Below are 18,140 nucleotides of genomic sequence, written 5' to 3' on the forward strand. Positions count from 1 at the left end.
TTAACTAAGTTTGTTCAACTTTTATGACAATGAAGAAAACATGGGATTATGATATTTTTCTGTGTGTGATACTCATGTTACAATACATTTGCTTCCTGTTGTAAGTTTCAATCCCCTGACTTGAAGTCCCTGAGACTTATTTATCCCTCTCACTATAGGACACTGGGAAAATCTGATCACCAATTTGGTCCCCAGGCCTCCTTAAAGGAATTCCATCAAAAGTTCTAGATGAGGTAGGTTGTGAGGATGTCACTGAGTCAGGTTATCTTAATGAATTCCTTTTCACAGAGTAACCCAGCTTTGTGCTTTTAGAACTATGTTTTTGCTACTAGGAGAATGTTGGGCTTTAAGTCCCAAAGAGAAGGGTTATAGATTGTTATTTGTAATTTATTAAGATTGAACCAAAAATGTTACCCTGGACTTACTCCAATCTTACACCCCCAACTGCCAACTGGATATTTTGAATTTGACATCCCATACTGACATACTCAGAATGTGTAAAAGTGAACTCATTTTCTTTCTCCCAAAGCCCTCTCGTCTTTCTAATTTTCCTATTACTGCATAGGGTATCACCATTCTCTCAGTCACCCAGACTAGCAACTTAGGTACCGTCCTCATCTCCTCACTCTCTTACTTCCCATATCCAATCTCTTGCCAAATCTTATCTTTTCTACCTTCACCACACTCTATATGTGTCCCTTTCTCTCTTCAGATACTGCTGCCTCACTGGTACAGGCCCTCATTGCCTCATACCTGGACTACTGCTGTAGTTGGTGGGTTGGTATTTCACCACTCCAGTCCAGGTTCTATTCAGCTGTCAAATTAACATTCCTAAAATACAGGCATGGCTATGTCAATAAAGTACGGTGGTTCCCTATTACCTCCAGGATCAAATATGAATCCTGTGTTTGTTGTTTAAAGTCCTTCATATCTTAGCCCCTTCCTAACTTCCCAGTTCTTTTACCCCTTCCAGCTTCTCCCAAGTATTCATTGATCCAGTGACAGTGGTTTACTTGCTGTTCCTCAAACAAGATTCTACCTCCCACCTCCATGACTTTCTCTTCCATGTCAGGAGCATACTCCTTCCTTGCTCCTTAGAATCTGTAGTTTCCTTCAAGATTCAGTTCAAGTATCATCTCTTACTGTAAGATTTTTTCTGTTCCCCTCAGTTGTTAAGAGTCTTATTTTACTTTAAATCCCTAGCAGCAATGTTCTGTTGAGCCAGTGAGCAGGCAGGCACTGTTACTTGCCTCCTCCACCTTAATAGGGCCAGACTACTCCTATTCTTGAGGCTAATTTTCTCTCTCGCTATTTCTTGTTCCTGACACTGAGCATGGCTTTCCTCTCAGATAAAAACTCAAGCAAAATGGAAGAGTCCAATCTCAATGTCAGCCCAGATAGTTCCTGGAGCCACTAATGCTACCTATTTGCTCAGGGGAAAAAAAAAAACAGGAAAGGAATTCTTTCTGTCCTGGGAAATTTTAAAATTGAGTCAACAATTTGATGGTGCAGTGGATAGAGTACCAGGTCTGAAGTCAGGAAGACCTGAGTTCAAACCCAACCTAAGATACTTACTTACCGTATGACCCTGAGAAAGGCATTAACTTCTGTCTGCCTTGAATTTCTTCTCTGTAAAATGGGAATAATAATAGCACCTACCTCCCAGGGTGGTTGTGAGGATCATGTGATGCCAGGCACATAGTAGTTGCTAAATAAATTATTTATTATCAATAATTCTTCCATGTCTCTGAGCCCCCAGCTAGTGACTATGCATTAGTAAAATTACTATAGCTTTAAATCAATCTCTTGATTGCCTTCTTTTAACTGCCTTCCTACAGTAATATATACAGATTAGCAATACATGTAGTTAAAAGCATATATCACAATTGTTTTAAAAAAGAAAAAGTAAAAATTCAAACACAGAAAAGGAGACAAGCTTTTAAGAAGGAAAGATGCAAGGGTCCCCACCCTCTTCCCCACTGTGAGGCTGGGTTTGTTTTTGGATTTTTTTTGTGCAGGACTTTATATTATCTCTATTCATTCCTATCAGATTCATTTGGACCTACCATTCTAGTCTGGTGAGACCTTTTTGGATCCTGATTCAGTTATTAAATATTCTATCTCTCCCAGCTTTAAGTGAACTGATGATTTGGTAAACATTCATCCAGGTCATTGATAAAAATGTTAAACAAAAGAGACCAAACACAGAGCCCTGGAGTAGAACACTACAAGTTATGTCAATCCATTCATCAGACTTTGAGTGTCTGGTCATTAAACTGTACTATCTCAGAAGTTAGGGCTGGATAAATAGATCTGAGACTGATCTACAGAGAGATGACAAATTTATGGGAGATGATGAAATAGTATACTTGCAAATCTACCTAACTACTATCATCTAATCTGCATTTCTCTTTTTTCTCTACCAAAGTTCATGGCACCATCCACTGGCTCAGCATCAAAATGTACATGATTCTGTTAGTAGAAATGAAACTAAAGGAGATGCACTATTGCCTGCATTGCCACTGAACTCTCACTACCTTTCCATTGACTTGGAGCTAAAACTTTTTATATGTGTTGTCTGTCCCTATTAAAATGTGATCTTGTTGAGAGCAGGGATTGTCTTACTTTTTAATTTGTACATTAGAGCATAGTGTTTTGCACACTTTTAATTTTTTTATTCAAAATATTTATATATTTACTTTTAACAGTTTTTTTTCATTTTGAGTTCTCAGTTCCTTCCTTCCTTCCCATACCTCTTCCACCCACTGAGAAGGCAAACAATGTTATATAATTGTATATGTGAAATAATACAAAATATATTCCCCTCTTAGTCATACTGCAAAACAAAGCAAAAATAAATAAGGTGAGAAAATGATACCTCAATTTGCACTAAATTGCTCAGTGCTCTCTCTAAAGAACTCCTCATGAGTTTTTTGGAATTGTCTTGAATCATTGTAAGTGAACAGAGTAGCCAATTCTTTCACAGTTGATCATCACTACACTATTGCTGTGACTGTTCACTTCTGTTCTATAGGTTAGTTCATTCCATTCACATTCACAGTTATGATCAATTTAACTGTACATTTCCCTCCATCCTTTTTTACTATTTCTCCTTCTCTCTTTTTTCCTGTCCCTCCTCAGAAGTATGTTTGTCTTCCTACCACTGTCTGCCCCAATCCATCCTCCCTCTTATCATTTCCCACCTTCCATGTGTCTTCCCCTTCCCCTCTCATCTCTTTATTAAGTAAGATAGATTTCTTTATTCACTTGAGTGTTCATATATATTCTTCCCTCTTTGAATTAATTCCAATGAGAGTAAGGATCAAGCATTGCCTGCCACCATGCCCTATTTCCCCCCTCCACTATAAATCTCTTTCTTGCATGCCTCCTTATGTGAGAAAATTTACCCTATTCTATCTCTCCTTTCCACCTTCTCCCAGTGCATCTCTCTTTCTCTTACATTCTGTTTTGGAGATCATCCCAACATAACCAACTCATGCCCATGCTCTCTGTCTATGCAGACTCCTTCTAAGTGCCCTAAAATGGATAAAGTTCTTAGGAATTACATGCATCATCTTCCCATATAGGAAAGTAAACAGTTGAACTTTATTGAGTTCCTTATGATTATTCTTTCAGGTTTATCTTTTTATGTTTCTCTTGAGTCTTCTGTTTGAATGCCAAATTTTCTATTCAGCTCTGAGCTTTTCATCAGGAATGCTTTATTTCATTAAATATCTATTCCCCTTTCCCCCACCCCAGAAGGATTATACTTAGTTTTCCTAGATAAATTATTCTTGCTTGTAATCCCACCTCCTTTCCCCTCTGGAATATTAAATGCCAAGCCCTTTACTCTTTTAACACGGAAGCTGCTGAATCTTATCTGATTCTGATTGTAGTCCCCATGACATTTGAATTGTTTCTTTATGACTGCTTACAATATTTTCTCTGTGACCAGGGAGTTCTGGAATTTGGCTATAAAATCCCTGTGAGTTTTCATTTTGGGATCTTTTTCAGGAGGTGATCAGTGGATTCTTTCCATTTCTATTTTATTTTCTGGATATAAGATATCAGGGAAGTTTTCCTTGATAAGTTCTTGAAATATAATGTCTATGCTCTTTTTTTGATCATGGCTTTCAGATAGTCCAATAATTCTTGATATATTTTCTACATCAGTTGTTATTCCAATAAAATTTTCACATTTTCTTCTTCTTACATTTTTTTGACATTGTTTTATTGCTTCTTGAAGTCTCATGTAGTCAGCTTCCATTTGCTCAATTCCAGTGAGCTTTAGTGAGTTTTTGAACCTCTTTTCCCATTTGGCTTATTCTGCTTTTAAAGAGTTATTTTCTTCAGTGAATCTTTATGTCTCTTTTACCATTAGACCAATTCTGGTTTTTAAGGTGACATTTTCTTTGGTATTTTTTTTGTGCCTCTTTTACCAAAGCTATTAATTATCTTTTGATAATTTTCTTGTATCACTCTCATTTCTTTTCCCACTTTTTTCTTCTACTACTCATATTTTTCTTTAACTCTTCCAGGAATTCTTACTGGCTTTGTGCCCAATTAGTAATTTTCTTTGAGGCTTTGCTTATACCTCTTTTCACATTGTTGCCTTCTAAGTTTATGTCTTGCTCTTCCCTGACAACAATAGTAGCTTTTTATGGTCAAGTTCTTTCTTCTTGTTTGCTCATTTTCCCAGTCTATTTCTTGACTTTGAACTTTATGTCAAATTTGGACTCTGCTCACCTAGGGTGGAGAGACATTATCCCAAGCTTGAAGATTTTACATGCTGCTGTTTTCAAAGTTATTTCTGGTAACTTTGGCAAGTTTTCAGTGCTTTCAAAGTGGTGTGATCTGGAAAGAGGTGTGATCACCCCCCCATTCTGATCTGCACTCTGTTCTTTACCCAGGAAATGCCCCTGCTCCTCTGCAGCCACAAGTACTAGTACTCCTCTTGACCCTGGAAGAGTGACCAGACCTTCTACTCCCTTGTGACCAATCATAAGCAGTCCTCTCTGCCCTGGAACTGTGACCCTGAACTGCTTATGGGCAATAGAGTGGCTGATCAGTGCCAGCAAAGGATCCTTTGTAATCTCTTTCTGATCAGTTATCCAATCCTCTTACCATCTCTGGGCTGAGAACTCCTAAAGCTTCTGCTGCTACTGCTCGGGCTGCTTCTAAGGCCCCCTGCTGGTGCTCTTGCAATGCTCCAAGCCTACACCTACCCTGATGTCAGAGACCTTTCCTTGTGGACCTCTTAAATTGTCTTAGTCTGGAAAAATGTTTTCCTCTGACTTTTGTTGGCTCTGCTATTACAAAATTTTATTTGAGGCATTATTTTAAAACTGCTTGGAGGGAAATGTTGAGAAAATTCAGCTAGGGCCTAGACAATATGTTCTCTGCCATCTTGTCTCCTGGCAGTTATTCTTTAACAAATGCTTTTTCACTCATTTCACAAAGATACTGGAAGAGACTGTGTCAAATGCCTTACTGAAAACAATATCTTTGACATTTTCCTGACCTGTTAGCTAGTTAGTTAGTTAGCTAATTAGTTTGGTTAACTAACTGCCTGATTGATCACCTCTTCTCTTTCTAAGTCTTCACAAACCCTCCCTTTAACAATTCATTTCTAAAATCTTGCCACAAATCCATCATAAGTTAACCCACCCAGAGGTATCTACCTTCTTTCCCTTTTTGAAAACTGGCTCATCTGCCTGCCTCCAGTCCTGCAGTGTCACTTTCATTTTCCATAATTTTCCAAAGATAATTGCTAGGGACTCCACAATCATATCTGTCATGTCTTTCAATACCCTGGGATATGATTCATCACAAGCAGCTAACCTGACCTTCCCTGTGGCAGCCCAGTGTTCTTTTTACCACATTTGCAAAGAATCCTGGATTTGGAATCAGAGAACCTTGGTTTAAAGCTTGGCTTTACAACATAATCATAATTATAGCTAGCATTGATATAGTACCTTAAGGTCTGCAAAGTGCTTTGCCCATTTTTTCTCATTTTATTCTTCACATAAACATGGGGAGGTAGGTAATGTGATTATCTCCATTTTACAGATTTGGAAACTGAGGCAGATAGCAGTTAAAGTGACTTGCCCAAGATTACATAGTAAGTGTCTAAGGCTGAATTTGAACTCAGTTCTCTTCCTGTTTCCAGGTCCCATGCTCTATCCACTGTGCTACTTACTTAGCTGCCCTTAACTATCTATGTAGCCTCTCTGGTCCCTAGTTTTCTCACATGGAAAATGATGGGGCTGGATTAAATTACCTTTGAAGTTCTATCCAGCTCTAAATCTGTGCTCCTATGAGGCTAAGATCTGGCATTTCTATTTCCTGCTAACCATATCTGTTCTACCCTTCCCACTGAAGGTCAATCTTTTTTGAGAAAAGAGAAGGAAAATGAAAGCATTCTCTGTCATCTTTTATTATCTTTTCATCCCCTCCAAGCAGTTATAGTCATAGACAATAAACATTTATTAAGTGCCTATTATGTGCCAGGCCCTGTGCTAAGTAAGCATCATGGATACCTATGAGGTAAAGATAGTACCTGCTCTCCAGGAGCTTACAATCTAATAAGCAAAGATAATGCACATAAGGAAGATAAAAAATTCTGGGGGGTGGGGTGGGAGCAGATACACCACGGGGTACCTAGGAAGGGTCTTGACGTTTGTGGAGTCAAAACCAAGCAAAGCAGCCAGTGGGAAGGGAAGAGTTAGGTGGAGAATTCTGAGCCCTCTATAAAGATAGGCTTTGGGAAGTATTTGTTGCTCCACCGTTCACTGAGAGGGGAGAGGTGACTGTGGGTGCTGAAGGGGTGTTGAGTATCAAAGCTGAATTGCCATGATTTCAGGGGAAGAGCTTATTCTGGGGAAGGCAGAATATTATTGGAGTGGGAATCAAGGAGAGCTGACAATGGGAAATGAAGTAAGGGCCCCAAGCAAGGTTTCCATCGCTAAAGGCTATTTTGGGGTCATCTTTAGTGTTTATTGTAAACTTGAGCTCAATCTGTGCTTTAGCGAAACAGACACTATAGTGAAATGGACACCATTCCAATAGGACCCTTGTATCTCTACACATTGCCCTTAGTTTATCTGCTGTTATTTTTATCTACTGGACATGCCTTTTTAAACCAGAGCTTATAGAGGAGTTCCCTGTGGAGTCACATCAGTGTCTTTACACACCACCCTCTATTACTGGTGTAATGGATAGAATGGCCAACCTGCAGTTAGGAAGATCTGGCTTAAATCCTGCTTCCATTACCAGAACTGTGAGGCTCTAGACAAGTCACTTAATCTTTATCAGCCTGTTTTCTCATTTGTAAAAGGAGAATAATAATGCCTCCAGTACCTTCCTCAAGGGGTTATTGTGAGAACCAAATGAGATAACAGATGCAAAGTGCTTTGCAAACTTTAAAGAAATATAGGAATGTTATTTATCACTATGACAGTGATAATCCTTCTAGGAAAATACATCATTAGATTTTAAATCTTTAGAGTCTCCCATACTTCTTTTTTTATGTTTAATTATTTTTAGTTCTCAACATTCATTTCCACAAAATTTTGAGTTCCAAATTTTCTCCCCATCTTTCCCCTCCACTACCCCGAAACCCCATGCATTCTAATTACCCCTACCACCAATCTGCCCTCCCTCCTAACATCCCTCCCTTCCCTTATCCCCATCTTCTCTCTTTTCTTGTAGGGCAAGATAGATTTCTGTATTCCATTACTTGTATTTCTGATTTCCCAGTTGCATGCAAAAGCAGTTCTCAACATTCCTTCCTAAAACTTTGAGTTTCAACTTCTCTCCCTCCCTCCCCACTCATCCTCATTAAGAAGGCAAGCAGTTCAATATAGGCTATATATGTGCAGCTTTGCAAAAGACTTTCATAATAGTCATGTTGTGTCAAACTAACTATATTTCCCTCCATCCTACCCTGCCCCCCATTTATTCTATTCTCTCTTTTGACCTTGTCCCTCCCCAAAAGTGTTTACTTCTAATTACTCCCTCCTCCCATTTGCCCTCCCTTCTATCATTCCCCCACCCCACTTCTCCCCTTCTCCCCTACTTTCCTGTAGTTTAAGACAGATTTTCATACCAAATTGAGTGAGCATGTTATTCCCTCCTTAATTCAAATGCGATAAGAATGAGCTTCATTTTTTCCTTCTCACCTCCCCCCTTTTGTCCTCCATTGAAAAAGCTTTTTCTTGCCTTTATTATGAGAGATAATTTGCCCCATTCCATTTCTCCCTTTCTTCTCCCAATATATTCCTCTCTCACCCCTTAATTTTACTTTTTTAGGTAGCATCCCTTCCTACTCAACTCACCCTGTGCTCTCTATCTATACATATGTGTGTGCATGTGTGTGTGTGTGTATGTATGTGTGTGTGTATAATCCCTTCAACTACCCAAATACTGAGAAAAGTTTCAAGAGTTGCAAATACTATGTTTCCATGTAGGAATGTAAACAGTTCAGCTTTAGAAAGTCCCTTATGATTTCTCTTTCCTGTTTACCTTTTCATACTTCTCTTGATTCTTGTATTTGAAAGCCAGATTTTCTGTTTAGCTCTGGTCATTTCCTCAAGAATGCTTGAAAGTCCTGTATTTCATTGAATGACTATTTTTTCCCCTGAAGTATACTCAGTATTAAAGTATATAAAGTACACTCAGTTTTGCTGAGTAGGTGATTCTTCGTTTTAATCCTAGTTTCTTTGACTTCTGGAATATCATATTCCAAGCCCTTTGATCCCTTAAAGTAGAAGGTGCTAGATCTTGTGTTATCCTGATTGTATTTCCACAATACTCTAATTGTTTCTTTCTAGCTACTTGCAATATTTTCTCCTTGACCTGGGAACTCTGGAATTTGGCTACAGTATTCCTATGAGTTTCTCTTTTCAGATCTCTTTCAGGAGGTAAGCAATAGATTCTTTCAATATTTATTTTGCCCTCTGGTTCTAGAATATCAGAGCAGTTTTCCTTGATAATTTCATGAAAGATGATATCTAGGCTCACTTTTTGATCATGGCTTTCAGGTAGTCCCATAATTTTTACATTGTCTCTCTTGGATTTATTTTCCAGGTCAGTTGTTTTTCCAATGAGATATTTCTCATTATCTTCTATTTTTTCATTCTTTTGGTTTTGTTTTGTAATTTCTTGGTTTCTCATGAAGTCATTAGCTTCCATCTGCTCCATTCTAATTTTTAAAGAACTAGTTTCTTCAGTGAGCTTTTGAACCTCCTTTTCCATTTTGCCAATTCTGCTTTTTAAAACATTCTTCTCCTCATTGGCTTTTTGGACCTCCTTTGTCAACTGAGTTAGCCTATTTTTAAAGGTGTTATTTTCTACAACATTTTTTCGTTTCTCCTTTAGCAAGCTGTTGACTCATTTTTCATGAATTTCTTGCATCACTCTCATTTCTCTTCCCAGTTTTTCCTCCACCTCTCTTACATGATTTTCAAAATCCTTTTTGAGCTCTTCCATGTTCTAAGACCATTCATATTTATTTTGGAGGTTTTGGATGAAGAAGCCTTAACTTTTAGGTCTTCCTCTCATGATATGCATTATTCTTCCTCATCCAAAAGGATGGAAGAAAACACTTGCTCACCAAGAAAGTAGCCTTCTATAGTCTTATTTTTTTCCCCTTTTTCGGGCATTTTCCCAGCCAGTTACTTGACTTTTGAGTCCTTTGTCAAGAGGAGGGTATTCTCTGAGGGCCTGCAAGTTCTCAGTTCCTCCAAGGTGGCACAATCAAGGGAGAGGAGTTTACTCCTCTCCTTGCCTGCACTCTGGTCTGGGAGCAACCATAGGCACTCTGTTCTGCCCAGGATCTGCCTGCAAGGTTCCCTCTCCAGAGCCACCCCCAGCTCCACCACCAGCACTCTTCCTCAACCCAGGAGAACCACTGAGGGGTGGGCCCTGAGAACTAGATCAGCAGCTCAATTCCCCCAGAGTCTTTAGGCAGAGGGTTCCAAAAATGGATGCTGCTGCAGTGGCTGCTGCTGGTGCATCCAGACCACATTCCTTTCTCATCCAAGAGAAAGAGCTTTCTCATTGACCTTTGAAGCTGTCTTTGGGGTTTGTGGGTTGAGCAATCTGGGAATTGCTGCTGCTGGTGTCACCCTGAGGCCTGTTTCTGGTCCTATCCCTGTTGCACCACACTGGGCTGTGCTCCGTTCCATGCCTGGTGCAATAGACCTTTCCTGTCAGCCTTCCAGGCTGTCTTGGGCTGGAAATCTCTTTCACTCTATCATTTTGTGGCTTCTGCTGCTCTAGAATTTGTTTAGAGTCATTTTTCACAGGTATTTGATGAGCTATGGGGGGAGCTCCTACAGGTCCATCTTTCTACTCTGCCACTTTGGCTCTGCCCCAGTCTCTCACACCTCTTGAACTACTTCTCCTTTAATAATTTCAGACTGTTGGGGCGGAGCCAAAATGGCGGAGTAGAAAGACACACATACACATAGTTCTGAACACACAACCCATAGAACATCTGTAAATAGCAACTCACTGCGAATTCTGCAGCACCAGAGGCCACAGAACATTGGAGAGAAGGAGATTTCTGTTCCAGAGGGACCTGCAAACCTCTCACAAAAGGTCCTTTGCGCCGCAGACTGGGCGCCGCGGACTGGGAGCCAAGCACAGCCCTGCCGCAGCTGCGGCACTGAGAAGAGCAGATCCGAGTGGGCTTCAGGGACGGGATCTCCAGCGGCCGCGTGGGTCCCTCCACCCACAGGTGACGGGGGTTGGTGAGAGGGTCTCTTTGGCGGGTCAAGAGGGGAGTGGGGTGCCCCCATAACTCAGGCCCCCTCAGGAGGCAACAGCGGAGGCGGGAGCAGACAGAGGCTCCCCAAGCAGGCAGGAGCCTGGATCCATTGTTGAAGGTCTCTTCATAAACCCCCTGAGGGAACTGAGCCCGAGAGGTGGCCCTGCACCCACCTGAGCACCTGAACTTAATCTCACACTGAAGAGCAGCCCTGCCCCCGCCAAAAGCCCTGAGGTTGGGAAGCAGCATTTGAATCTCAGACCCCAAGCACTGACTGGGAGGATCCAGAGGCGAAGTGGGTGTGAAGAGAATATTCAGAAGTCAAGTCACTGGCTGGGAAAATGCCCAGAAAAGGGAAAAGAAATAAGACTATAGAAGGCTACTTTTTTGGTGAACAGGCATTTCCTCCCTTCCTTTCTGATGAGGAAGAACAATGCTTACCAACAGGCAAAGACACAGAACTCAAGGCTTCTATATCCCAGCCCACTCAATGGGCTCAGGCCATGGAAGAGCTCAAAAAGGATTTTGAAAATCAAGTTAGAGAGGTGGAGGAAAAGCTGGGAAGAGAAATGAGACATGCAGTCAAAGCATGAACAGCAGGTCAGCACCCTGCTAAAGGAGACCCAAAAAAATGCTGAAGAAAATAACACCTTGAAAAATAGGCTAACTCAATTGGCAAAAGAGGTTCAAAAAGCCAATGAGGAGAAGAATGCTTTCAAAAGCAGAATGAGCCAAATGGAAAAGGAGATTCAAAAGCTCACTGAAGAAAATAGTTCTTTCAAAATTAGAATGGAACAGATGGAGGCTAATGACTTTATGAGAAACCAAGAAATCACAAAACAAAACCAAAAGAATGAAAAAATGGAAGATAATGTGAAATATCTCATGGGAAAAACAACTGACCTGGAAAATAGATCCAGGAGAGACAATTTAAAAATTATGGGAATACCTGAAAGCCATGATCAAAAAAAGAGCTTAGACATCATCTTTCATGAAATTATGAAGGAAAACTGCCCTGAGATTCTAAAACCAGAGGGCAAAATAAGTATTCAAGGAATCCACCCATCCCCTCCTGAAAGAGATCCAAAAAGAGAAACTCCTAGGAACATTGTGGCCAAATTCCAGAGTTCCCAGGTCAAGGAGAAAATATTGCAAGCAGCTAGAAAGAAACAATTCAAGTATTGTGGAAATGCAATCAGGATAACACAAGATCTAGCAGCTTCTACATTGAGGGATCAAAGGGCATGGAATAGGATATTCCAGAAGTCAAAGGAACTCGGACTAAAACCAAGAATCACCTACCCAGCAAAACTGAGTATAATACTTCAGGGGAAAAATTGGTCTTTCAATGAAATTGAGTACTTTCAAGCATTCTTGATGAAAAGACCAGAGCTGAAAAGAAAATTTGACTTTCAAACACAAGAATGAAGAGAAGCATGAAAAGGTGAACAGCAAAGAGAAGTCATAAGGGACTTACTAAAGTTGAACTGTTTACATTCCTACATGGAAAGACAATATTTGTAACTCTTGAAACTTTTCAGTATCTGGGTACTGGGTGGGATTACACACACACACACACATGCACACATGCACACATGCACACACACATAGAGACAGAGTGCACAGAGTGAATTGAAGAGGATGGGCTCGTATCTTAAAAAAATGAAATCAAGCAGTGAGAGAGAAATATATTGGGAGGAGAAAGGGAGAAATGGAATGGGGCAAATTATCTCTCATAAAAGAGGCAAGCAAAAGACTTATTAGTGGAGGGATAAAGAGAGGAGGTGAGAGAAAAACATGAAGCTTACTCTCATCACATTCCACTAAAGGAAGGAATAAAATGCACACTCATTTTGGTATGAAAACCTATCTTACAATACAGGAAAGTGGGGGATAAGGGGATAAGCAGGGTTGGGGGGATGATGGGAGGACATGGGGAGGAGGGAGCAATTTGAGGTCGACACTCATGGGGAGGGACAGGATCAAAGAGAATAGAAGTAATGGGGGACAGGATAGGATGGAGGGAAATATAGTTAGTCTTATACAACACAACTATTATGGAAGTCATTTGCAAAACTACACAGATTTGGCCTATATTGAATTGCTTGCCCTCCAAAGGGAAGGGGTGGGGAGGGAGGGAGGTAAAGAAGTTGGAACTCAAAGTGTTAGGAACAACTGTCGAGTAATGTTCTTGCCACTAGGAAATAAGAAATACAGGTAAAGGGGTATAGAAAGTTATCTGGCCCTACAGGACAAAGGAGAAGATGGAGACAAGGGCAGAGAGGGATGATAGAAGAGAGAGCAGATTGGTCATAGGGGCAATTAGAATGCTTGGTGTTTGGGGGGGGGGGGACAAAAGGGGAGAAAATTTGGAACCCAAAATTTTGTTAAAATGAATGTTAAAAGTTAAATAAATTAATTAATTTAAAAAATAAATAAATAATTTCAGACTGTCAAAAGTGGATTTCAGGAAGAACATAACCAACTTTGCATTTGTTGGCATTATGTTTATTTTTTCTTTGTTTTGCCTCTTTAGCATGCCTCCTTTGGTACCTATTTTCCTTCTAATTGATTTACCCTTACAAAAGAAAACTCATAGAACTTTGTGTGCTTTCAGGGACACTTGTTCTTCCCTTTATCTTATCTAAGAAAGCGTGTAGTGCTCACTTTGGCAGCACATATACTAACACTGGAATGATAGAGAGAAGATTGTGTGGAAGGATGACATACAAATTCATGAAGCACTCCATATTTTTAAGACCTCACTTCTCAAACATATGGAGAATTGAGTCAAATTTATAAAATAAGAGCCGTTCTCCAATTGATAAATGATCAAAAGATATGAAAAGTTTTTCAGATGAAGTAATCAAAGCCATATATAGCCATATTAAAAAAAAATACTCTAGCTCACTTTTGATAGGAGAAATGCAAATTAAAACAGTTCTGAGATACTATCTTATACCTATTAGATTAGATAATAGGACAGAAAAGGTAAATGACAAATTTTGGAGGGAATGTGGGAAAAAATAATGCATTGTTGGTGGAGTTGTGAATTGATTCAACCATTCTGTAAAACAATTTGGAACTATGCCCAAAGGGCTATAAAACCATGCATACCCTTTGACCTAGAAATACCACTACTAGGTCTGTATCTCAGAAGAGATAAACAAAAACTGAAAGGACTGTATGTACAAAAATATTTATAGTAACTCTTTTCTATGGGCAAAGTATTAGAAATTGAGGGTATGCCTATCAATTGGGGAATGGTTGAATACGTTGTGGCATGTGATTAGGATGGAATACTATTGTACTATAAGAAATGATGAGCAGAATGCTCTCAGAAAAACCTGGGAAGACTTGCATGGGCTGGCAAAGAGAAATGTACTGTGTACAAAGTAAAAGTAACAGCAATGTTGTAGGATGATCAACTGTGAATGACTTAGCTATTCTCAGCAATACACTGATCCAAGACAACTCTGAAGGACTTATGATGAAAAATGCTAGCCATACCCAGAGAAAAAACTGATGGTGTCTGAATAAAGATTAAAGTATACCTTTTTAAACTTTCTTCATTTTTAAAAAATTTTTTGTCTATATTTTCTTTCACAACATGACTATTATAGATATGTTTTGCATGACTACACATGTATAACTTATATCAAACTGCTTGCCTTCTTGATGAGTGGTGGGGGAGTGGGAGAGGGAGGGAAAGAATTTGTAACTCAAAATTTTAAAAACAAATGTTAAAAATTGTTTTTACATGTAACTAGGGGGAAATACTAAAAAGTGAGGAGAGGATGAAGAAAGCATATAGAAGGGACTTAAGAAAAGCTGATTAACTGACAAAGAAGATACTGTATCCTTTAGTCCAGCACAAATGCTATGTTAAAGAAAAAACATTCTTTCTTTTGTAATAATTTAAGCGTCTTTTTAAAAAATGTATCCTTTCCTACCTACATGCCCTATGTGATCTTACTCAAACTCTGATACACAAGTAGATAGACAGATAGACAGTAGACTGACAGACAAGCAGATAGACAGACAAGCAGATATAATAGCTATATTGTATCTGTGGATATAGATATACAAATATATCCTATCAATAGATGACAGATATATATGTCTCATAATTCCAAAGATGATGCACATACACATCTCTCTCTCTCTCTCTCTCTCTCTATATATATATATATATATGTGTGTGTGTGTGTGTGTGTGTGTGTGTATGTAAATATGTGTGTGAGTATATATATGCATATATACATATATTGTATGCATGTGTGTGTATGTGTGTGTGTGTGTGTGTGTGTGTCTGATCTGTGGAACTGTGAGACACACAAGTCTGTCACCTACTGATGGGGTATGTCATTACTCTTGAGTGGATACACAAATTGAAATTTACATGTCTCCCTGTATCCTGTCCTGGCTTACTCATGCAGTGGCTAGCAAAGACCCTGAGAATTCTTGCAGCAAAACCCTGGGATCCTTCTTTCAGAAAGTCTCCACATCTGCAGTCCTGATCTATAGGGTACATGTTGTTCCTTCCTTATCTGTTACCAACTCTAAGATAAGATGACCAGTTCCTCAAGGTTCCCATTATTCTTACCGCTGTAGTGGCCACAATTGCTCCAGCACTCTGAGTTCAGTCTCTGAGTTCCCCTCATTGCTTCTTCTCCTCCATTTTCTGAAGGGCGGAATGATCAGCAAGGCAAGTCAAGAATGTGTCTTTGCTCCTCCACTTTCAGCACCACTGTATACATTCTGAGAGTTGGAGTCTTCTATCCTAACTGTATCCTTCTGCCAGCTTTGAAACTCAAAATTGTATTTTTAGAAAATGTTAAAAATTGTCTTTACATGTAACTGGAAAAACAATACTATTTAAAGCCGGGGTGGGGGGCAAAGGGGAAGGGGAGGGGAAGTGCATATTATGTGCCAAACACTGCACTCAGTGCTAGAGATGCAAAGAAAGGTTTAAAAACAGTCCCTAACCTCAAAGAACTCACAGTCTAATGGAGAAGACAACATGTCAACAACTATGTTCAAACAAGGATAAATTGGGGATAGTCTCAGAGGGGAGATCCTAAAAGTAAGGAGGGCTGGGAAAGGCTCCTTACAGAAAGCTGAGACTTTAAGAAAGTCAGGGAATCTGGAATTTTGGAGTTGGAAGGGACCTTAGTAACCATCTAGTCCAATCTATATCTCAACAAGTATCAGCACCTATCAAATAAATGGTTATTTAGCCTTTCTTCTCCTCACATTGGATGGGAGACCTCAAATGACATCTGAGTTTTGGTCCACCTTGTACATAACTAACCTTCCAGAGCTCAGTCTAAGAAAGACAAGAGTTAGACTGTATGCTCATGTTTATTTTTCTCAAAATGGGCAGTCATACATATGAACCCACAGGAACTCAGTTAAAATGAGTTTAAAGAAAGGTTAGTTGAAGGAGATTATATATCAATAGAATAAGGAAGTATTCTCTCCTCCTGATTCAGGACATCTGTGTCTTTTGTCAGCCAAAAGTACAGTTTCCATAGAACAAGAAAGTACCTCAGGATATCTGGTCTCTGTCAGCTATAAACAAAGGCATGTAGTGTCTTGACAAGAGAAGTCCATAAAACAACAAGACAACAAGAGAGATGCCATTAATGAAGATGGTGTCTGGTTCAAGGGACTTGGTCTTTATCAGTCATAAATAGGACAATTCTCCAAATCAGCTTCATCCAGTCTTATGATTGCTGATGCAGCAAGAGAATGCTGGATTCACTCAGAGAGCATTCCAAAGGATTATAATTAATGAGTTCAAATCAACCTAGTCCAGGTTTTCAGCCTTCTTCAGGTGATGAGGGGTTCAAGCAGGTCTCAGACCTCCAACTTATGGCTCATCTATTTACCCTTCAACACAATGTCCAGCTGAAGGGTACAAGTAAGATACCAGAGTACGGTATCTCTACTGTTATGCATTCTACCACTAGAACAATTCACAGACTTTCTGGTTCACTGCATGGTTGAACTCCTCCAAATACCTGAGAGCAAGGATCTGTAAGGAAGGGGAAACAAAGCAGAGCTCTGCCCCAGTGGCTAAGACTGGGAAGAGAGAGTGGAGAACCTAAAGGAAAGATGGGAGAACCCTAGAAGCATAAAATATTACAGCTCAGGAGGACCTTAGATATCATCTAATGCAGTCCTTTCAGTTTAAAGATGAAAAACTGAGGCCCTGAAAGGTCAAATGACCAGCCAAGGTCACACAGCACATTAGTGACAGAGTCACCATTGGGACCCAGGGTTTCTGACTCCCAAGCTCAGAGTCCTTTAACTTTTACTGAAGACCACCCTGGGACTGACTCCCTTATGATTTCATAAGATTTAGAGTAGAAAGGACCTTGGAGACCATCTAGTCCAGGGGTGGGAAACTTGTGGCCTCGAGGTCACATGTGGCCCTCTAGGTCCTCAAGTGTAGCCCTTTGACTAAATCTAAGTTGTCTGCACTTGAGAACCTAAAGGGCCACACGTGACCTTGGGGTCCACCTTTTATTAGTCCAGCCTTTTGCAGATCAGAAAATGGAGTTCATAGAAGTGATGTTTTGGCCAAGTTCATGAAGCTAAGTCTCTGAGTTGTAATTCAAATCCTTTCCCAAGCACAAGAGCTTTTCTTCTTGAGAGAATAACCTAGAGGTTTATAAACTTCCCTCTTCTCCAAACTCAGCTTCTCCCAGAGTAAATTGCCCAAAAATTTATAAGCTCTTCATGAGCAGGAAAGCAAATACTTTAGTACTTTTTCTCCTTCAAATGGTGACTCAGAGTGCCCTGCTCTCCTCACCCAAGATTACATTCGACCTCCCCAAGGATAATCATGCTTGAATTTCACAAGAAACAGCTGACTCCCGTGACATCAGCCTCCCTGTCCCAAGCACCCCACCCCACCCTATCCCACCCTCCTTCTCTATAACTCTATAACTTCTGGGCTTAATTATCTAGAGCATTGAGAAGTTACATGACTTACCTAGGGTCACAAAGCCAATGTATGTATTCTTAATCCTCATAGTGGAAGTAAAAAATTCTCAGGCTCTACTTCCTCAAATGGAAAAGAAACTGAGTAATACTGTGGTGAGGAAACCTCCTCTCATTATGCCCTGGGTTCTTTTGCAAACACCAAAGGCTACACTGAAATAAAATCTATTGACCTTTGTCCCACTTCCACCTATCATAGCCTGCTTTCCCTTGAGTCTACTGACAAACATCTTGCTATTTTTTACATCTTTACTAATATTTTACTTTGTGCTTTTGCATTTGTATTCATTAGTGAAATCGATATGCATTTCTGCCTGCCTCAAGTCTCTCCCCACTCCAGCTCATCAGTGATTTTCTT

General features: G+C 39.9%; 1 long non-coding RNA gene and 1 pseudogene across 1 annotated transcript in view; one reads left to right on the top strand and one right to left on the bottom strand.

Annotated features, from left to right (window-relative positions):
- LOC140524744 (uncharacterized) overlaps window positions 1-17,898 on the bottom strand; it is a 75,245-nt gene extending 57,347 nt beyond the window's left edge. Inside the window, exons 1-2 of the long non-coding RNA XR_011973825.1 lie at window positions 17,775-17,898; window positions 15,378-15,583 (exon numbers count right to left, since the gene is read on the bottom strand). This is a non-coding gene — a long non-coding RNA (uncharacterized lncRNA). The remainder of the gene's footprint in view (window positions 1-15,377; window positions 15,584-17,774) is intronic.
- On the top strand, window positions 13,431-13,527 carry LOC140521800 (U6 spliceosomal RNA; annotated as a pseudogene).
- Window positions 17,899-18,140: the final 242 nt, after the last annotated feature.

This window comes from Notamacropus eugenii, chromosome 1 (genome assembly GCF_028372415.1).
Source record: "Notamacropus eugenii isolate mMacEug1 chromosome 1, mMacEug1.pri_v2, whole genome shotgun sequence".
NCBI classification, from domain to species: domain Eukaryota; kingdom Metazoa; phylum Chordata; class Mammalia; order Diprotodontia; family Macropodidae; genus Notamacropus; species Notamacropus eugenii.